This window comes from Bactrocera dorsalis, chromosome 2 (assembly GCF_023373825.1).
Source record: "Bactrocera dorsalis isolate Fly_Bdor chromosome 2, ASM2337382v1, whole genome shotgun sequence".
Taxonomy (NCBI): domain Eukaryota; kingdom Metazoa; phylum Arthropoda; class Insecta; order Diptera; family Tephritidae; genus Bactrocera; species Bactrocera dorsalis.
Window position 1 is genome coordinate 80345979 of NC_064304.1, and position 23826 is coordinate 80369804.

The 23826-nt window shown below is 39.1% G+C and overlaps 1 long non-coding RNA gene across 1 annotated transcript in view; it reads right to left on the reverse strand.

The window, feature by feature from the left end:
• Window positions 1–13506: 13506 nt before the first annotated feature.
• LOC125776542 (uncharacterized) overlaps window positions 13507–23826 on the reverse strand; it is a 148338-nt gene continuing 138018 nt past the window's right edge. Inside the window, exon 2 of the long non-coding RNA XR_007421796.1 lies at window positions 13507–14399. This is a non-coding gene — a long non-coding RNA (uncharacterized LOC125776542). The remainder of the gene's footprint in view (window positions 14400–23826) is intronic.

Genomic DNA, 23826 nt, shown 5'->3' on the forward strand with positions numbered 1-23826 from the left:
TTGAGACAGATTTTAAGTCGCTGACTGACTGTACATACCAGAAAATCTTCACTATACTCAGTGTCAGAGTTTTGGTACTTTAAATTTGGAAACAGACTTCAAACCATTTAAAAAATGGATACGTTTTATCAGTGTGGCTTAAGGCCTGAAAAATCAACTATCTATCAAATTCTCCCTATGCGCCAAATCTTGGAAAACACTCGTGAAAGGAAAATTGACATGCATCACCTTTTCGCCGATTTTAAAGCCGAAGAGAAACTGTCTCTATGCCTTAATTTGGTAACCCCGCAAAGCGAATATGGGTGAATAAGGTGCAACACCAAAATCTTCGTCGCCATTGAGAAGAACCTCTACGAGACGTTTGATGTAAAGCGAGGTTTCTGACAAGGATACTATCGTGGGACTTCTTCAATCTATTGGTGGTGCACCAACCGCGAAGTTAGTTCTGCTTTCTCCAGACTGGATAAGAAAGCGACCATACCCTTCGCAGCAGTCATCGCATTCGTGACTTGACTCACACATCACTGTTGACAGTGATAACTTTGAAGTCGTAGATAATTTCCTCTATCTTGGAACCAATATCAACAACAACAACAATATCAGTTTTTAAATCCATCGCAAAATCACTCTTGCCAGGAGGTGATGCTTTGGACTGAAATCATAAAAAAAAGATCTAAACATCATTCTTACAATTTGTACAAATCATTTTCTCTCCAATAAGCTGTTCATGCATCGCAACCGCGGATTACTATAGTTTTGAAACTAAAATTTTTTATTAATGGAGGGTTTTATAACCTCGGTGCAACCAATTTTGAAATAAATTATGTGGAATATTTCTGTGTTTCATGGTCGATCAAAGCGCTGAAACGACATTTTTAAATTCATTTGTTCGTTTCGGAACTCATTTGAAACGGTTTGATCAATTTCGCGATTCTGTGAGTATGTTGAAGCTGTAGGTGGCACTGGCAGCAAGTTTGTATTAAATTGCTTTTACCGAGTTGTTTCGAAAGACTTGTTTTTATATCGGTAAATGTAAACTATGTGACACTTAATCCAAGTTATTATTTACATTCTTCTGGCATATTTCAATTTGCTTACATTCAATAAAGGTGGGGATCAGTAAAAAGCACCTAGAACATTTAAAATTTATTAACATATACGAGGTCATACAGACTTAGTGCAAATATTCTACAGCCTTTATTTGAAACTTCGAATTTCAAGGTCGGATATGTATGCCACCACGTGCCAAAATAATGGCTGCGATTTCCAATCGGCTTTGCAACTATAATGGCTATTCATAAGCAGCAAGGCCAAAGAATGTGCAATTGCGGACTCGATCTTTCAAATCCATGCTTCTCGCAACGTCTGTAGGTACTATAAAAATCAGCATCAGTGTGCCTTCCTACCTAGTGCGTTGCTTAGTAAGCGTATCAAAAGAGATCTGATGTCCAAAATCAACTGGTTGAACACCAATTTAAAGAAAGTCGTAATGCACACACGCACATTTCATTGTTCGCGTCGCTGAAAAACTTTTGTAAATAAATCCGTTCGCTGCAAGCGGCAAATGAAAATATCAAATTGCTCTACAAACACGCAACTAGACCGGGCCATGCACATACGTATCTACACACGCATGTACATATGTACAAAAGCCAGTGTGCGGATAAAGGCACAGACAGGCAGACGGATTCCGGAATGGCGCGAAGTGTGGACGAGCAAAGTACGGCGAAAGGCAGATATGCATGCTGCACGAATGTTGTTGCAGGTCACACCTGCTACGCAAACAAACAAAAGAAGCGGCGAGGCAACCAAACACCGGCAATCACACTGAACCAGCAGCGCGACACAAATATGCGCACACATACACTCATACACTTCCCTATACCCGCGTGTGTGCGTTCTTGCAACATTCCATTAAGACCCTGCCTCGGAGGGCTTAGCCATTCCTGCGCGGTAATCTGCCCGCTGTTGAGCAGCAGGCAGTAGAGCGCCCAGCCCAGCGCTGGGTCGGGTTTTATCAGTGCGACTATAATGCGACATAGCAAGGCGAGCACAATTTAGAATAGATTGTGATTTTCAGCTTAATATTTATAATGACCTGGTTTCTCGTCGACCGACATTTCGCTTCAATTCAAGCGCGCAACAAACACACCCCTGCACTGTTACGTACACCGTAATAAATATGCGCTTAATTTAAGCTGCTCCCTTCGACATTCAGTTCGCATTCGGTTACCTACTTATACTCACAATACGAAATAATAATTTACGATTCCGGAGTTCGAAATGAAATGCTTTAATCAACTGAAAATGTAGCTCTGCTTTGATTGCTATGAAGTCTGCGCCCTTCATTTGCCCCTTGCGCTGTTATCTTGCTTTTATCTGGCATAAAAAGTATGTGAATGTGTTTTCCTTTCGATTTAATTATTTTTATTATTTTATACGTCGTCATGTTACCGATTCAATGCTAATCTTACATTATTGTATTGGAGATTATAAATTGTGCATTTCGTTCGAAATGCTTCGACATTTGTTTCTGGGAAACTGGTCTGCCTTCTAATAGTTACACGACCCGATGGCATCAGCGCCGCTGCTGCGCCGCTCCCGTCGCGTTTATTTATGTGGCACGGTGCGCACGGAGGCCGTGGGTTGTGCCACTCTGGCACTCCATCATGCGGCAGCTGAATGAAATATGAAACATTATGGCAGCGTTCAAGAGCTCAACTGTAGCAGGCAATAAAATCGCACTCATTAATCACATTCCCAATAGGAACCGTTGCCGACGGACAGACGTACATACATATGTACATGCATAAATACTTGTACGCTCGGGCGTACAGACGGACAAACAGGCAGGCGAAACCAGCGAGCGATTAAATGAGCGTTTCTGGCGGAATGACGACACTTTAATCCGCCTGGCCGACGCAGCGGGCAGATGAATGTGCTATTTAAAGCGACGCAGGTTGAGCTGTGCTGGGTAAGTCGGTGAGCTAGAGAGTTAGAGAGATAATATGTGGGTTTAATGCGTCTGTGTCTCATTAAGGCAAAAAGCTTAACATTCAATCAACGCAACTGCCTTTCTTCGCTAAAAACGGTTGTGAGATGGTGTAGTAATGTGTAAAATTATATGTAACAAATGTATATTATTAACAAGAAAGGAAGAACTATGTTCGGATCCAATCGAACGTTTCATACTCTTGCAACGTGCAAGAATCAAAGCCAGATTTACCTGGTGCGAAACGTCACCTGATCATATGATCGGTATCCAAATAGCTTACATATAATATATATAATATAGAATGTTCCCTGGGATTCACAAAGTAACTCAATAAAATCACTAATCATATGAAGTAAATTCAGCCGGAAACTCGAAAATCCTGATATTACTTATATAAGGATTACGTCAAGTTTTTGTCCAATTTTATCTATTTTAGACACAAAGATACACTCTAATCCTAATATTGACAAGATTCAACCCATTTTTCACAAACAGACAAAGTGTAGTCATTTATTCCTGAACTTCAATTATATTTCTCACACATTGACCGATATGTATTTGCGGTAAAAAGTAAACTATAAGTTACGTGGACCACATTTCCGGCATTTGGGGGCTTAATCAGTTTCGATTGGATTAGGAAAAATTTTGTTCATAAGGTGACATAGTGTGTTAAAAAATGTCAACAAAGCAGAAAAAATCATTTCAAGCCAGATTAAATTTGCATCAAAAATCTGAGATTTTAAGTAAAATCGACGGTATCCATGGAAATCGATTGGCGTTGGATTATAATGCATCTAAGGCGGTCATCTAAAAAATAAAAAAAACGTCTTGCAATTTTGGAGGAAGTGGCAAACACACATGAATTTGCAACTAAGAAAACTTTACGTAAATTGGAATATCCCGGATTGGAATGAAGAAATTCGCTATATTTTGAATTTTTTGTATAAAAAAGAGAAGAATTAAATTAGTGAAGTTTACAGAGACGATGCTGTAGCATTTCGTGTAGAACCACAATGGTTCGTTCGCTTCCCTTCTGGAAATTTTGAAACTTTGATTTACATTGATAAAAGTTTTACACTGATGGAATAATGTCTCCAGCGGAAAATTGGCAAAAAGTGGTCGACGAAAATGGTACATACATATTTGTTTATTAAATTTATTTAAAAATTATTTAAAAAAAATAAGTTGAAGTTTGATTTGAAATACGAAAAGACTTCGGTTTAACAACCGTTCGGTGAAAAAACCACTATACTCTGTATCAACATGTTGCAAGAGTATAAAAATGCTAATGTATTAAGCAAAACAATGATCAAATTTTCCTCATTGTAATCCCACTTTTATATCTTCATATATACTTATATACAAGTACATATATGAATACTCACTTATTGGCTGATGTATGTATGTGGTATAAAATCACCCATTTCACTTTTCAATAATTTCTTGATTTTTCTCATACAAAAATTACAAATAAATCTTTACTACATATCATACACAGTTAAAGTTAACTAAAACTTCCAATTGTTGAGGATACAAAAACGCTTAAAGCGAAAATGGAGTATTAAGAATTCTTAAATGTCCTAATATCTGTATAAATTCAAATTTGGGTAAACGGTGAGGCCTTTTTCATTTTCTTGAATTTTGTATTTTTCCGAAAATGTTTGAAATTATAATTGTGCTCTCTACCTTTTTTTCGTTAGTTCGTTTTAGTTGTGACGCTGGTTCTGGTCAAGCTTGAAGCTACCGCGCTACCAAATTTCTGCAAGCTAACATTCCGTGAAAATAACTTCAAATTTAGCTGGAGCGACAGAAGCAACAACAACAGCAATAGCAGCAGCAGCAGAGCAACCATAATTACAAACAAAAGGCCGCAAAGAAACTGGAAATGCTAAAAAATGCCGTAATAATGCCCATAAGGGTTTTGGGAGCAGTAAAGCATAAAACCTAACCACAGAAAAGCAACAACAATAATAATGCGAAAAATGCTCAAGCAACTAACATGATTATAAGTAAGCAAAGGTCCGACTATACGGCGCAAGCGGGAACATGTAGAAGGTTAAGCGTCCGGAAAGCTTGTGCTGGCATTGCTAGCGTTGGTCGCCGAGCGATGGCAGCACAGCGGTCGGTTCGAAACGTGCAACGCCCCAGTAAAACCATACAAAACGATACAATAAAATTACTAATTTAATGCAGATAGGCGATACCTTAATGCTATCAATTTACTTACATACACGCACACATGAACACACGTCTATTATTTCGTTCTTTGGCTTTGCTTCGGTTTTGTTTGTGTTTTCCTTCGCCGATGTCGATTACTCTTCAACCATCCTGCTGCCTTCTGCGAAACGAGATACAAGATAAACCTGAGTAGTTACCGAATTTTTCGTTGAAGGCTAACCTGGTTGTGCCAACAACAATGCTCACAAGGCTGATAACAGTAACAAGCACAAATATTCGAAAAGAGGTGGTTAAAATGTGTTTAGCAATTTAGATTCGACCGTCTGTTGACCACAACATATCCATTTAGAAATGTATTCAACTTGCAACACAGTGTGTATATAGTAGACTTGTGAAATGCTTAGCAGGAAGATGAATATAGCTGACGAAAACATTCGTTGCTACAATATCCGAAAATTACAAACCTAAAGCGGCCAATGGCTGGGTTCTACCCCATATTTTAATGATGTTTCTCCGAAAAAAGTTGAGTCTGGTTACGATTCAAATGGCCTTCAAATTTGGTGAAGATATCTTGTCAAAAAAAAAAAGTTTCTCATAACTTGATTCCGATCGTTCAGTTTGTTTGGCATCTATATGCTATAGTGATTCACTATTGTCGGCTCCGACAAATTAACGGTATAAGAAAAGAACGTGTGCAAAATTTCAGATCCATTTCTTAAAAACTAAAGGACTAGTTGGCGTATACACAGACAGACCGGATTTGTAAGTCGACTCAGCTCATCACGCTGATTATTTAGATGTGTATAGTCTACTGGGAAATATTCCCTGTTCAGTGTTTAAAAACCGCTAGACCACTCTACTACTATTAGAATCTTTTAAGCCCTATATTTTTTGAACTACCGAGTCTTTAGTTACCTAAATTAACTTAAGATAGTTTGTTGGCTTTCAAAGAATTTGAAAACATTTTCCGACATTTCGCCCGCACCGTTTACCGCTATATTAGTGGATACTAATTTAAAGATGTCTGAAGCTATAAAAAGCCAGCAGTGAGTAGACGCCAGGTCTAGGAAGTTAAGGGGTACCCTGAATTAGACTTAAGTATTAATATACGTATGTACATAAGTACATATTAAATTTGTATCAGCCCAAGAGCACCGAAAATCACAATTTGTGAGGGAGAAAGTAGTTCGGCCAAACAGGTCACAATTGATTTTGCTTATACTCGTATAGGAGGTGGTTTTAAGGATGATTATATGTATGAAAGCTACCTATGCTACTCGGACATAAAATATCTTTATGTTTTAACGCACCTAGATCATTTCTGGGGAGGTAATATTACATATTTGTATAACTTTTCTTGTCTTTGATATAAATTGACATTTTAATTTATTTTAACAAAAAATTACAATAAATAGAAAAAATTGTCAAAAATAACAGACTTCACTTTTTTTTAATTATTTCTTCACGCTCATTTTCACACCTAACATGCGAACTGGTGAGTGTGTGTGTGTGAAAGCAGCGTTGGATGAATTCAATGAAGCGGCTGTGATACGTTGCGGCTCGCATTAGCAACGGAAATGCACACATGCTCATCTGCGGGTTGATAAGATACCACAGAAAACCAACAACAATACAGCCCTCCGTTCCGCTTCGCGATGTGCACATTTGCTACGAAATCGCTGATTGATGCGGCATGTGTTCATTATTGTCGGTACCTTTTGAGCTCGAAGCGGCGAATAATGAGTGCAACTACTGAGTATCGTAGAAGATTTCGGCTCTACATTTGTCAGTGAGGAAACTGCAATTGGAAATCGTTACACGATTAACACGAATTCAGGAAAAAGTATTTCTAGAGGTAAATGACCCAGATTGGCTACCACGGTGTATATTTTATCCAACAAAAGCTAAAATGTCCAACGCTTTTAATCAAATTAGCAGTCAAAAATAGCGACTAAGTCGTGAAATAAACCCTGACTTTATAATGAAAATGTTGCAAGAGAGCTCAACATTCATTATTTGACGAAATCTTGAATCTTGATTGTAATCCAAATTTGATATTTTATTAAGTTACATATATGTATGTGTTACAGCTTACAGACTAATTTAGTTTTATTGTTATAAATATTTTACTTCGAGTCAGCGAAAATTATATTAAAACCATCCTCAAAGAAAATGTGTATGACATAAACTCAACCGAAGAGGGTAAACTAAATATACTGAGTTGATGTAAAATGGTCAACCAGAGCATCGGAATTTATTATGGTAAGGATAAGTGATTTGAACCAAAGTCTACATCAATTTAATTTATATTCAGCGCTAATACACATAATTTTTAAGGAAAAGTGTATATTTAACATCATTAAAACATCAAGCATTCAGAGTAACTTAAACAAATTAAAGTCAGGTGGAAAGTCGAAAATCACTTTTTGGGATGTATTAGGGACAGAGAATGTTCTGAACTGATTGCGCTAACTTTTGATATTGCTCAGAGATACTAGAGAACATTATTTCAAGCAAATTTTAAATATATAACGCACACTGACCGAGAGATTCGGCATACGGTTTATTAGAATAACGAAATCATTATACTTTACATATATAGTATACGGTATTGTACATGTAAGTTTGGGTGGTTCGTAGATCAATTTCACATACCTTTGGCGTTAAACTATAGTATGTATATTCAATATTATACGCTCACTTACATATTGACCAATATATACGGTATAAAGACAACCAGGAGTTTGAAAATCCCATTTCTGACATTATAACATAAAATTAATAGAAACAGGTGCTCTCTGAGTTTCATTAAAGTACCTAACATGCCAATAGTAAGGTCAGCAGGGTGTTTGAATATTCTGATATTAGTTATAAGTCCAATTTACGCATAAAGATATATTGTTACTAGAGAAAATTGTTCTATCTATTTCATTAAGATAAAACATATTGACCGATATTTGCAATAAAAAGTCGAAAACATTTATATTAGACAATAAGAGTGATATGTTTTCTTCAAAAAAAAAAAAACACACACACACGCACACATTAATTAAGGAAATTAAATTTTTTTTTAATGTGAAGTACTTGTATAATCGATACAACTATATTCGGAATATAACATCCTTCAATTGACCTCCACGAAAGAACGAATTCGATGAAACCAATTTTCGAGTACTTTTTTCACAAAATCAAGTCGTATGTCATGAATAGCAATATTGAAGCTTGAAGAAAGTTTGGTTTATTGCTGAGGACCAATGACTCCATACAACCTCATAAGAAGTAGCCTAATGAAGTTAAATCACAACTTCTCGGGGACCACTCAATGTCAGAATTTCTTGAAATAATCGAATCTCCAAACTTTTCTCGCAATAAATTGGTGCTGCGTGGCACGCAGCCAAGTTTTGTTGGAACCAGACGTTCCAATCGTGGCCATAAAAGGTTAGTTATCATCGATCTTTATTGCTCTCCACTGACAGTAAAGGTGTCACCAGCTTCACTTCGAAAGCAGTACTGACCGACGATTGTACCAGACCAAAAACCATACCAAACTTTCAATTTAGGGCGCGATAAGAACAGAGTAATTTCTGTCTCTGTATAGATAAATACCGCCTTTGACTCATGTCGAGTATACCTTAATCGTCTTTAATCGAGAACTAACTTTATACAAGATATCTTCTTCTGCTTAAATAATCATCAAATTTTGTTTTTACATTACTAAAAGCTAAACAGCCAAAATCACTCGTCTTTTTATTGCACCAAGCCCTTCACACTCAAGCCCTTCCTTAATTATTGATTTCTATGCACAGTAGAAGCAATTGCTTACTATGAATTTTTTGTGAAAATTGTGAACTTCTCGGAGGTACTGAATTAATAACCGTAAAGAACATATACATATATACATATGTATGTATATAGACTTTTGTCGGCCACTGTATACATACCATACGTACATACATACTTACGTATACAGAAATTTTCAAAAACAATTGCTGCTCATTACCATTTCTCATTGTTTCCCTTTATTATCATTCCCCCGTTGATTGATCTACCCGGTTCTACTGCGATCTGAAGCACGTACAAACCAACAGATATACTCAGTACTTAAATGCATTTGTATGTTCATTGTCCCGCTATTGGCATACAATCGGTTTGTTCGAACACTTTTATCACGAAAAAGTTTCATTTCCGTTGTTGTTTTTGCTATTACCATTCCCATCGCCAACATAAAAGTCTGTGCCATTGTTGGCATCTCCGCCATTGCATCTGCTGCCAAGCATACTCTCTTCCATTCCTTGAATATACATATGTATATAGCTTATTTCGATAACGGTATTTTAGTCCATTATTCCGTTTATTTGCTTAGGAACTTCAATAGCTTTCAGTTTTGCTCATTTAGTAATATGGCATTTGGCGTTGCTATTAATGTCGTTTTTGTTGTTGGCTGTATTGACAACTTTTTGAAGTCGCAGCCCCACCCGCTTGTCAGTGGCGCACGCCTCCTTCTGCCTTCCGCCACTTCCTGCAACAACATTTCATAATTTGTTCGTTGGCTCGTTTGCTGAATAGTAATTTTTACCTTCGACGCCGTTTATTGCGCTCCCCTACCATCGACTTAGATGCCCACTCATAACGAGTCGTCACCCCTGCCCGCTTCGTTGGCTACGGCGGTTCGCGGCTGCCGTTGCCGTTCCCTTTCGTTCTGCTTCGAAGTTTCTGTAAATTTGAAATTATTCACAGTTGGCTGAGTGGATAATGTCGCCAAGCGTCCCATAAAGTGGTTGACAGCAAAACTATTTTGCGTTGGCACTGCGGCATTGCCAACTTGACGAAGGGGTTTGTTTAATTTCTTTTTAATATTCCCCTTCGCAGCACTTCGCTCGCACCACTACACATATGCATGTATGTATGTATATACATATACATATATATACATTCAGATTGCCGCATTACAATTCCACACCACATTTGCGAGACGACTGCTGCATGCCCCAGGGGCCAATTACGTAAGAAATGAAGATGATGCTCGAAACTGTTCCAGACATTCACACACACACACACACACATACATACATCCATAGTTTATAATATTTCCATACAATTAAGCGCATTTGCAAAGCACATCAAATATAGGGTACGCACAGTTGCGATCAAATTCTTAGTAGCGTTGGGCACTCTTTTAGTTCATGTGATTAAACTTCGTTTTTGGGATACACTTTAAAATTCATTAGAGTCAGAAGTCGACATGAAAACGGGAAATGACTTGTTTCGCTTAGCTTGTTGTTTTTGTTACAATTTCGGTGCTTTTTATTTGCAAAGCTTTTTCGGTCTGTCAAAATCTTAGTAGTGCGTTAAAGAAATTCTCTGAAAATCTTTGTAAAAATTTTAAATTAACGGTGAGATTAATGTATTCAGCTGAAATTTTTGTTCTTAGTATTAAAATTTTACTGATTTTCATTTAGCAATGTGGAAAAATACAAATGATACAACCGAGAAGCGCGCTATGATAAAAATAAATTTCTCGGGGCAAAACTGATTCTACGGCATGCCTACGTCGCAAATATTATTAGTTGCTTACCCAAAATTGCACCTTATGCCATCAGATACTTTCACAAGTAATAAAAAACGTGGGAGGAAGTCAACAATGTCAGTGAGAGAAGTCAATTCCACTGTCAGATACCCAAGGCAGATTCCATTTGCGGCTTCTACGAGTACAGACATGAAAGACGCCTTTAATGCAAAATGTGACGTTATTTTCTAAAACACATGTTGAACTTTAAATTGGTCTTCTACAAAATGGCGCAACATTTTATGGTTGGATAAATCGAAGATTGTTATGTATGGGAAAACGCGATTGCGTCAATATCTAAGACCTTCACCCAATACCGAGTACCAGCCACGATATATATTTATTTGATCAAAGAAAACATTCCATACTCCTACATCGAGTTACTTCAGAACACCATGCTACCGTATACCAGTGAAGAACTGTCGCTTGTTTGGACGTTTCAGAGAAAGAATGAACTCGAATATATAAGAAATAATGCTAAGTGCTGGCTTGAAGAACAGAATGTCAAGGTAAGGTAAGGTGACAAGGTAATTACATCGAAAATTTATGATCTAATGTGAGGGCACTAGGCTGATTTAAACCGATAACGCTTATATACTGTTAGAGCTTTCATGCACTTTTTTTAAAGTGATAACGCACAATAACGCTGAGACCGCAGCTGTAAATTATTTTTAATGCATGCATCCACAGGTTAATATGAAGTTTATCTATATTAGTACACATAAGGATTAAGTTATCGTAAGAATTACTCTGCTGCCATCTCTCGTTTATACATTAATGAAACTGTCGTAATTCTGATTCTACGGCATGCCAGTGAACATTTACTTTTGGACTTCCATTTGGTCAAGGAATCTATTGGAATCATAGCTTTGGTATTCATTCGATGCTCTGTGTGTTGAGCCAGCTGCAGTAATTGCTGAATCCGATGTTTGATTAACAAACATTTGCAACTTGCAAAAATGGACGAAAATCAGTCAACACCAAGTTAGTCTCTTTATTTTATATTTTACAAAGTGATGGATGGAAGATGAATTTTCGATTTAATGTAATTCTTTTATAAAGTAACCTCTAAGCCCTAACACTAAATTCCATGATATTTTTATTAATTTTCTGCAAACTCACATAAGTATAAAGCATACAAAACAACTTTAACCCTCTAACAAGCAAAACAATCGTGGACAGAAAGGATTGAGAATTTTTTCTAGGGTATTTGGCTCCATAAACTTCAAAAATATCATCATATGATTTTTTGTCCAATTTTTTGTGTTCACATATGAGAATAATCTGAAGCCCGCTTCAGTGCAGCCTTGCCGGTTTAGGTCAAAATAAAGAAATAGGTGTGGTTTCAATTAAAAAGTCATTTTATTTCAAAAGAAAAGAAAATAAGAAAAACAGAAGAAGAATTTCAATAACTAAGGGAGTTTAAATAACAGTTTTTCGTAGTTAAGCAGCATAAATTTAGTTTACAGCAAAAACGCTGCGTTTCTGAACTTAGGCACAATTTACATTTTCTTTTTCCACCATATTTAGGAACCCAAATGGGAAAGTTATCATACCGATCAAAGCGGATATCCGCGACTGGATGTTCTGCTCTTTTCCTCACATCTAGTTTCTTTCCTACGGGTGTTGATGGAGTGAAACTTTGCCGACCAGCAGAACGGTTGAGTTTGTAAGCGACAAGACCAGCAGCTATTTTTTCACGGAACTCAGGCAACTTTAACAGCTTGTCATCTTGCGCTGATAGATTGTTGTTGCCATTTTCTAAATGCAGACGCCGATACAAAATATATGCATTTATCGCAGCCATATCTAGCCGTGTCATCGGATTTCGATTATTTGCGTGGACATTGTAACGATCCATAAGTCCATCCATTAAGTCTACTCCACCCATATGGCTATTACATTGCCGTGTAATTTGGGGGCAATCTACTTCAATATTCTGCTTTTGTTTTCGATCGTAGCGTGCAACTTTGGCCGTTTTCATTTTCTCTTTTAAATGGCTGAATGCCAACGTAAGTTGATGCCAATCGGACTGTCTTGTTATCTTTCCACAAAACCGTGCTGATATCGACACCATACGCAACACCCACGTACTCAATTGAGTAGCCTCTTTCTTCGTTCTTTACATCCTTATTCAACGGAGTCTTGCATTTTCGTATTTTGTTCGCTCGTTATTCTAATTTTGTGCTACTCATTTGCTCATCGACACTTTGGGATAGAATCGAACCATTTGTTGAGCTCTTTTGACAATTTTCGGATATGAAACAATGGACTTATTTCAATTCTCTCGCTTTCATCTCTAAAAGACAAATATCTTTCTATCGCCAAAAACTGTTTTACAGTCATTGTTTCTTGAATTGGAGGGAAAGCATTTTTACTCCAATAGTTCTCCAAATTCGGATAACGGTAAACGGGCATATAAATAAGTACGCCAATGTATTTAACAACTTCTTCATCGTCGATCTTAAACTGGCGGTTGACGTTTTCAGAACAAGCAGCGCGTTTTGTTTCTTCCACAATAAAAATATAGCAGAACAATTAGCGGTAAGCGTGAGTTGGCGCGGAAAGTCACTTCATTCACATGCAAACGCATATTTTTGCTTTGCCAAATAATGTTTAAAAAATCATATTTTTTGGAGATATTTTCAATACCTATAACACATATGTTACCGGCTGAGGCAATCAAGTGCAAACTTTGAATGAAAAACATATAAAGGGCGATTTTTTAAGAGCTTGATAACTTTTTTTTAAAAAAAAACGCATAAAATTTGCAAAATCTCATCGGTTCTTTATTTGAAACGTTAGATTGGTTCATGACATTTACTTTTTGAAGATAATTTCATTTAAATGTTGACCGCGGCTGCGTCTTAGGTGGTCCATTCGGAAAGTCCAATTTTGGGCAACTTTTTCGAGCATTTCGGCCGGAATAGCCCGAATTTCTTCGGAAATGTTGTCTTCCAAAGCTGGAATAGTTGCTGGCTTATTTCTGTAGACTTTAGACTTGACGTAGCCCCACAAAAAATAGTCTAAAGGCGTTAAATCGCATGATCTTGGTGGCCAACTTACGGGTCCATTTCTTGAGATGAATTGTTGTCCGAAGTTTTCCCTCAAAATGGCCATAGAATCGCGAGCTGTGTGGCATGTAGCGCCATCTTGTTGAAACCACATGTCAACCAAGTTCAGTTCTTCCATTTTTGGCAACAAAAAGTTTGTTAGCATCGAACGATAGCGATCGCCATTCACCGTAACGTTGCGTCCAACAGCATCTTTGAAAAAATACGGTCCAATGATTCCACCAGCGTACAAACCACACCAAACAGTGCATTTTTCGGGATGCATGGGCAGTTCTTGAACGGCTTCTGGTTGCTCTTCACCCCAAATGCGGCAATTTTGCTTATTTACGTAGCCATTCAACCAGAAATGAGCCTCATCGCTGAACAAAATTTGTCGGACGTAAAGCGCGAAACACATTTCGAACCGAACACTGATTTTGGTAATAAAATTCAATGATTTGCAAGCGTTGCTCGTTAGTAAGTCTATTCATGATGAAATGTCAAAGCATACTGAGCATCTTTCTCTTTGACACCATGTCTGAAATCCCACGTGATCTGTCAAATACTAATGCATGAAAATCCTAACCTCAAAAAAATCACCCGTTACCTATACCTGAAGATGCTTAAGGTATTTTAGTAAGCATTGATAATCCTACAGGTTTAGCATCAATTGAACTTATATTCAAGGACATACCGGTGATTTGTATAAATGAATCAGTTGCTTCATTCATTTTCCGAAGAGATTTCATCAGGCATATAACCGCGGTCGTTCAATTCATCGTCGCTGTTAAAATCACTATCACCCTCATCTTTTTCAACTGATTCCATTAATTGGACCAACTCTTCATCACTAAGTTTACTTAGATTAAATTCCCTGCTATTTCTGTGCTCCATTTCTCAAAAAAATAAAAATAAAAATAAATAGTAATCAAAGAAATACCTAAGAAAAATTTCGCAACAGGCAAGGCCGCTCTGGGGCGGTCTTCGTGTTTGTGTTCTTAAAACTCAAAATACTTATTATTTTTTATTAAGAAGTATATCACCTTAAAATAAATTAACTTACTTATTCACAAAAAAATTCTTCCGTATGAATATTTCGATAAAACACTTTTTATTTTAACTTTGAAAATTTTAAAATCGGCGCTGAAATTAATTGAATTTCAACACTGAATTTTTGCATTCAACTGACGATAACAACAAAACGAAACGTTACAATGCATTTGTTGATACTAGGAAAATTAAGTTGATATTTAATGGTTCTTATAACAGTTGTAGACAAAAATAAAATAAGACGTTTGTGACAAGTTATTAAAGGCCGCCTAAGGGCTAGTTCAGAAGAATTTATGAAGTAACATTAATACTAACAAGAAAGGGGGCGAAGTTCGGGTGTAACCTTGCACGGATCACAGCCGGCTATATTGCAAACTGTAGTGAAAGGGTTAAACTACATTGTTCGGCGAAATCGTGAATGGATTACTATTTAAAGCAAAAATTATACTAAATTGCGCTCAATCGATTTTATTTATTTTAGCCAATACCTCATAATATTAACATGCCATTTACTAATTAAATGCTTTATGGGTTTCATTAAGGTATATCATATAATATGTCTCTTAAACCATCTGTATGGAGTAAAGTCAGCTTGATATTCAAAATTCTGTTATTAGTTACACAAGATTTAGGTCAAGTTTTCACCCGATTTTAGGCACAAATATACATAATAATTTTCATTGTAATAACTCACACATATGTATATAAAGTATATGGAAGCTATGGGAAATATTGACGCGATTGATCCATTTTGACATTCAGACATACTTCAGAAAAGTATTCTCTCCAAATTTCAATTACATATCCCACGAAATGATCGATATTTTCGCCAAAAAGTCAACTCGAACATTTTTAATCCGATATGGATAATTTCTGGTAATATATGAGGTGACATATTTCAAAGGCAGTATTCGTGGAGGATGGAGTCATGTGTAGGGAGGATGGAGTCATGTGTAGAAGTTCACGCAAGTGAGGAAAGTTCTCTGATCGCCATTCACTTGGGAGTGGCCAGAAACGATTCTTTTGCATATGACTCAAGCAGCTCACGACTTCCGGTCTTTGACCAAGTATCCTCTGGGTAGCCTAAGAACATCCGTTTGAAGGCGAGCTAACGTGAGAAGGCGAAACATCCCCTGCATAGGGTTGTGCGCTGGGTTTGGGACCCGCCACGTAAAAAAACACCCCCAATGAAAAGGAACAACAAGCCTCGGATGAGTGACCCTCCTTTTGATGACGACCATGGCAAACGAAATAAGGACTACGAATTGAGGGCATGCACCTGGAATGTCCGGTCCCTTAATTGGGAAGGTGCCGCTGCCCAGCTGGTTGATGTCCTCGTGAAAATAAAGGCTGACATCACCGCCGTCCAAGAAATGCGATGGACGGGACAAGGACAGAGACGAGTAGGTCCTTGTGACATTTACTACAGTGGCCATATAAAGGAGCGCAAGTTTGGTGTTGGATTCGTGGTGGGAGAGAGACTCCGTCGCCGAGTACTATCATTCACTGCGGTGAATGAACGTCTAGCCACAATCCGCATCAAAGCGAGGTTCTTCAACATATCGCTGATTTGCGCCCACGCCCCGACGGAAGAGAAGGACGATGTGACCAAAGATGCCTTTTATGAGTGCTTGGAGCGCACTTATGAGAGATGCCCCCGCCACGATGTCAAAATCGTGCTTGGCGACTTCAACGCCAGGGTGGGCAAAGAAGGTATCTTTGGCACTACGGTCGGTAAATTCAGCCTCCACGAGGAAACATCCCCAAATGGGTTGAGGCTGATCGACTTCGCCGGGGCCCGAAATATGGTTATCTGTAGTACTAGATTCCAGCATAAGAAGATACATCAAGCTACCTGGCTGTCTCCGGATCGAAAAACCACCAACCAGATCGATCATGTTGTGATAGACGGAAGACATGTCTCCAGTGTTTTAGATGTGCGTGCGCTCCGAGGTCCTAACATCGACTCGGACCACTATATTGTTGCAGCCAAAATTCGCACCCGCCTCTGTGCAGCAAAAAACGCACGCCAACAAACACAAGGAAGGTTCGACGTCGAGAAGCTGCAATCACAACAGACAGCCGAACGTTTTTCTACTCGGCTTGCACTCCTGCTCTCTGAGAGCACTCATCAACAATTCGGTATAAGGGAACTGTGGGACGGCATTTCAAACTCCTTACGTACAGCTGCAACCGAAACCATTGGTTTTCGGAAAGTGCAAAAGAACAGCTAGTACGACGAGGAGTGCCGTGTCGCAGCGGAGAGAAAACAGGCTGCCTACCTCGCAACGTTACGATCGACCACAACACGTGCGGGATGGGATAGATACCGAGAGTTGAAGAGGGAAGCGAGGCGCATTTGCAGACAGAAGAAGAAAGAGGCCGAAATGCGTGAGTACGAACAGCTCGATAAGCTGGCCGACAGGGGTAATGCTCGAAAATTCTACGAAAAGATGCGGCGGCTTACAGAAGGTTTCAAGACCGGAGCATACTCTTGTAGAACCCCCAAAGGTGATCTAGTTACCGATGCCCAGAGCATACTTAAATTATGAAGGGAACACTTCTCCAGCCTGCTGAATGGCAGTGAAAGCACAACACCGGGAGAAGGCGAACCCGATTCCCCAATCGATGACGATGGAGCAGACGTTCCATTACCCGACCATGAAGAAGTTCGAATAGCAATCACCCGCCTGAAGAACAACAAAGCGGCAGGGGCCGATGGATTGCCGGCCGAGCTATTCAAACACGGCGGCGAAGAACTGATAAGGAGCATGCATCAGCTTCTTTGTAAAATATGGTCAGACGAAAGCATGCCCAACGACTGGAATTTAAGTGTGCTATGCCCAATCCATAAAAAAGGAGACCCCACAATCTGCGCCAACTACCGTGGGATTAGCCTCCTCAACATCGCATATAAGGTTCTATCGAGCGTATTGTGTGAAAGATTAAAGCCCACCGTCAACGAACTGATTGGACCTTATCAGTGTGGCTTTAGACCTGGCAAATCAACAGCCGACCAGATATTCACCATGCGCCAAATCTTGGAAAAGACCCGTGAAAGGAGAATCGACACACACCACCTATTCGTCGATTTCAAAGCTGCTTTCGACAGCACGAAAAGGAGCTGCCTTTATGCCGCGATGTCTGAATTTGGTATCCCCGCAAAACTGATACGGCTGTGTAAACTGACGTTGAGCGGCACCAAAAGCTCCGTCAGGATCGGGAAGAACCTCTCCGAGCCGTTCGATACCAAACGAGGTTTCAGACAAGGCGACTCCCTATCGTGCGACTTTTTCAATCTGCTGCTGGAGAAAATAGTTCGAGCTGCAGAACTTAATCGAGCAAGTACAATCTTTTATAAGAGTGTACAGCTGCTGGCGTATGCCGATGATATTGATATCATCGGCCACAACACCCGCGCCGTTAGTTCTGCTTTCTCCAGGCTGGACAAGGAAGCAAAACGAATAAGTCTGGCAGTGAACGAGGGCAAGACGAAATATCTCCTGTCATCAAACAAACAGTCGTCGCACTCGCGACTTGGCCCCCACGTCACTGTTGACAGTCATAACTTTGAAGTTGTAGATAATTTCGTCTATCTTGGAACCAGCGTAAACACCACCAACAATGTCAGCCTAGAAATCCAACGCAGGATAACTCTTGCCAACAGGTGCTACTTCGGACTGAGTAGGCAATTGAGAAGCAAAGTCCTCTCTCGACAGACAAAACCCAAACTTTATGAGTCACTCATAATTCCCGTCCTGCTATATGGTGCAGAGGCTTGGACGATGTCAACAGCGGATGAGTAGACGTTGCGAGTTTTCGAGAGAAAAATTCTGCGAAAGATTTATGCTCCTTTGCGCGTTGGCCACGGCGAATATCGCATTCGATGGAACGATGAGCTGTACGAGATATACGACGACATTGACATAGTTCAGCGAATTAAAAGACAGCGGCTACGCTGGCTAGGTCATGTTGTCCGGATGGATGAAAACACTCCAGCTCTGAAAGTATTCGACGCAGTACCCGCCGGGGGAAGCAGAGGAAGAGGAAGACCTCCACTCCGTTGGAAGGACCAAGTGGAGAAGGACCTGGCCTCGCTTGGAATATCCAATTGGCGCCACGTAGCGAAGAGAAGAAACGACTGGCGCGTGGTTGTTAACTCGGCTATAATCGCGTAAGCGGTGTCTACGCCAATTAAGAAGAAGAAGAGTATTCGTGCAAAGTTTTATCTCGTTATAAAAATTACGTTATATGGGGAATAGGCGTAGTTGTAGTCCCATTTGCACTATAAGATAGAAATGCCAGAAGAATGTTATGTAGCAAATGGAAATGGATTTTCACCGAAGTGAGGGCTGTGCCACGTCCGTTGTTCAAATTTAACACCGGCTCCTTCTCATACCATCTCGAGTGTAAAATTCAATGTCTCTGATGCATTTAGTTATTGTTTTATCGCCCGATATGCAAAACCGGTATGCAAAATCGGGCGATAAAACAATAACTAAATGCATCAGAGACATTAAATTTTTTTGTCTTGTGTCAAATTGGGTGACATAGCTTTGTTGGGTTGGAAAGTATACGCATTTAACTTTTCAAGGTGCGGCGTCGCGCCCACTTTTTGAAGATTTTAGAACAACAGATGACTCTCCTTAGTGTGAATTGTTGTTCCAAATATGAGTTCTTCGGCTATATTTAGTACTTAGTTATAGCGCTTTATACGTTTTCAATTAACGACGTTTTGTGGACGTGACAGTGGTTCGATTACGCCCACCTACAATAGTAAATTTCTTACGATGCCAATGATCATTACTATCAAGTTTTGTTAATATATCATTATTTCTACTCAAGTTACAGCTTGCACGGACGTAGGACAGACAGACAGTTATTCCAGATTTTAACCCGTCATTTTTATCATTTATATATTTACATAACCATATACATATCTATCTTGATCAGTTTTAGGTTATAAATACATCCCTTAGGTTTACAACATGCTCTTATACTCTGTAGCAACAATCTGCAAGAGTGTAAATATATGTTAAGGGAAGCTTTTTCTGTAGGTAAGAAAATGGTTTTACAGAAAACAACTGCGAGTTTGAAACAAAAAATCTTTTTTGCAGTATGGAGCAGGGAGGCTGCTCCCTAATGTATGGGGCTATACGTCATGGTGATACTACAAATCTATGTCATATTCCCCGACGTAATGAACGATTTCATTTGTTGCGCGGGAATGGAAATTATAAAATTGACCCCAAGTATTAGAGTTTGCACCATAGTCTCCGGGTCTAAATATAATCGAAAATTTATGGACCCGTCTCGTCCGCGAACATAGGATTTCGTCGAACAAGGATCGTTTGGATACCTTAAACGAGGAGGAGGGCAAAATTCCATGGACATATACCTGTATATGTTTGGAGTCGATGCTCACCTTTATTATGCAGCTTAAGCGCAAATTCATACGCTCGTAAAACAATATCGCAATTATGAATATTGTAATTGAATGCAGACGCTTTTTGTCACCTAAACTTCCAGAACATTTACTGGTAATAAACATACACATTTTATAGTTTTGAATTGAATGGATAACCTCTACATAAAATTTAGGCGGGCTAGGAGAAATGGGTTGGATTATGACCGTTTTTTTTTTGCTGTGTAATGCAATGGTATTCTATTACGTTCCAAAAATTGAGAAAGGACACAACATGAATAGATTTGATCTTACACTTTATTGTGTTCGTATTTCAATAAATACTCGAAACGTGTTTAATTATTGAGCCTTGTTAAATATGCCATTGTGATATTTTCCAAATCGTAACTTTTCATTTGATAAAGGTTTCTTTTCAGGTATTCTTTAACAAACCATTTAAATTAAGAACTGCTGCTGTTGCCGCTGCAGATTTCGGGCGCTCAATCAGTTGTGACGGTGACGGCCGGCCGGTTTGTTATTCGTATCAGCGATTTCCATCGTCCCTGCCATGACAATCACTTATTCTCTGTAAATTGTGCCGTAAAAAACGTATTTCACATGTTCGTGTTTTTGTGTGTGTGTGTGTGAGTAGCCATCTGTCGGCTTTAAGTTGGACTAAAGTTGCACGGGACAGAGCAGACCAGACAAGCGGGAACTAAGTATGTGCATGTGCGCGTGAGGACCGGCTGTTTGGCTCACTGAGTGTCTGGTGGACTGGCAGTTTTACTTGTAATTTTAGATATTGGAAAAGGATAAACGTTTCATATGCAAATTAGATGCTGATGCATGTCGACAACCAGCCGTTGTGAGAATGTTGTCTTAATGCGCACAAAGACTTCTTCTGAATGCTCGTACATTTCTTTAATAAAAGATTTCTCTACTTATAGGTAACACCCATTAGATTTGAAAATATCCTCTGCTATGCCTTCAATTGACAATAAAAGAAGTGCCGTTCTGGGCTCCTTCAATCTATATTGTCTTGATGGAAAGTAATTTCTTGTTTCTCTGACACTCGATCAAAGTTAATAGAATGCAGGGACAGACCTCAATTTACATCTAATGCATTTTCTAAAGCAATTGCCAAAAGTTATTAAAGCATCTTTTAACGACGCAACACAAGTCCTTCACGGTCATGATGGAAAATTCCTCATTCCTCTGAATTTGTCTACTTTTAATATCAAAAATGGCTCGAAAACATTATTTAACTCAGAGTTGAAATCGATTCAAGTGATATCTCCACAGTTGATCATAAATCTATTTGTTCGATATCTAATAATAGCTCGTTAATTTGTTTTTAGTTGTTTTTGTTTTTGATTGCAATTCTCTTGGCGATGTGACACAGAAACGATTACATATGGCTCAAGCAGGTAACGACTTCCGGTCTTCCGGTCTATTTTCTGGGTAGCCAAAGTACATCCGTTTGAAGACGAATCATCCCCCTAACGATTTTAGGGCATGCACCCGGAATGTCCGGACCTTAATTGGGAAAGTGCCACTGCCCAGCTGGTTGATGTCTTCATTAGAGTGAACGCAGTCCGTAGTCCAAGAATTGCGATGGACGAGGCAAGGACTGAGGTGAGTAGGTCATTGTGGCATTTGGTATGGGACTCATGGTGAAAGAGAGACTCCGTCGTCGGGAAATTCAGCTTTCAAGAGGAAACATACCCAAATGGACGGAGGCTGATCGACTTCGCTGGGCTCGGAATATGGTTATTTGTAGTAATAAATTCCAGCATAGAAAATACAAAAGAACAGCTCATACGATGAGGAGAGAAAGCAGACTGCCTACCTAGCAACAATCGACACAACAAGGGTGTGATGGGATAGACCGCGAAAGTTGAAGAAGGAACCGAGATGCATTTGCAGACAAAAATGAGAGAGAGGTCGAAATGCGTGAGTATGAAGAGCTTAACAAGCTGACCGACAGGGATAACGCTTGAAAATTCTATGCGACAAATAACAGAAGGTTTCAAGACCGGAGCATACTCTTGTTGAACCTCCAGAGGTGATCTAGTAATTGTGGAGGGAACACTTCTCCAGCCTGCTAAATGGCAGTGAAAGCATAACACCAGGAGATGTCGAACCCAATTCCCCAATGGCCGACGATGGAGCAGACGTTCGAATAGCAATTACCCATCTGAAGAACAACAAAGCGGTGGGGCCTCATAGATTACCGGCCAAGCTATTCAAACACGGCGGCGAAGAAATGTTAAGAAGCATGAATCAGTTTCTTTGTAGAATATGGTCGGACGAAAGTATGTCCAACGATTGGAATTTAAGTGTGGTCCCCACAATCTGCGCCAACTACCGTGAGATAAGCCTCCTCCACATCGCTTATAAGGTTCTATCAAGCGTATTATTTGAAAGATTAAAGCCTGCCGTCAACAGGCAGTGTGGCTTTAACCTGGAAAATCTACAACTGACCAGATATTCACCATGCGCCAAATCTTTAAAATACCCGTGTAACGAGGATCGACACACACCACCTTCGATTTTAAAGCTGTTTTTGACAGCACGAAAAAGCGCTGCCAAGGAGACTCCCTGTCGTGTGATCTGTTGTCAATCTACTGCTGGAGAAAATAATTCGAGCAGCAGAACTTGAACGAGCATGTACAACCTTCTATAAGAGTGAACAGCTGCTGGGGTAGTAGTATCATAGTATACTATATATATCAATGGGCTCAACAGCCGCGTCGTTAGGTTTCTTCAGAACGGATAAGGAAGCAAATGGGTCTGGTAGCGAACAAGGGCAAGGCGTAATATCTCCTGTCTTCAAACAAACAGTCGTCGCACTCGCGACTTGACTCCCACGTCACTGTTGACAATCATAACTTCGAGCATATAATTTCCTATATCTTGGAACCAGTATTAACACCAACAATAATGTCAGCCTCAAAATCCAACGCAGAATAACTCTTGCCAACAGGTGCTACTTCGGACTGAGTGTTCAATTGAGAAGTAAAGTCCTCGCTCGGCGAACAAAAACTAATATCTATAAGTTACTCATTATTTCAGTCCTGCTATATGGTGCAGGCATTGGGGATAGTATTTGAGCAAACATTTTATTTCGATAATTTGTTTACTTTTCATACAATACTGTACCGTGAAAACAGTATATGGAATAAAAAATATTGTTATATGAGTGTTTTGTAGCCGATTTCGTCAATTACCACAATTTTACATAAGAATATTGGAATAATGTCATTCACCAACTTTCGTTAAAATGTTCCGAGTAGTTCATAAGATATAAGATTATACCTAGGTGGGCGACGGTTCCTATGAGGACCTTCCAATCATACTCACTCTGAAATGGAATTAGAATTCTTGTAAGAAAACTTCTTTATTTGTGAAGGGTAATCCAGCTTCTGCGCGGCCAAATTTAACGTTATTTCTTTTTCCTGTTTTGCGTTTGAAAGATTATAAAATAAAATTTCGAAAATATTTTTTATGAAAATGTTTCCATTAAAATTCGTTTTTTTTTCTACATAGTCTATACAGCCTACAAAAGATGGCAGCGATA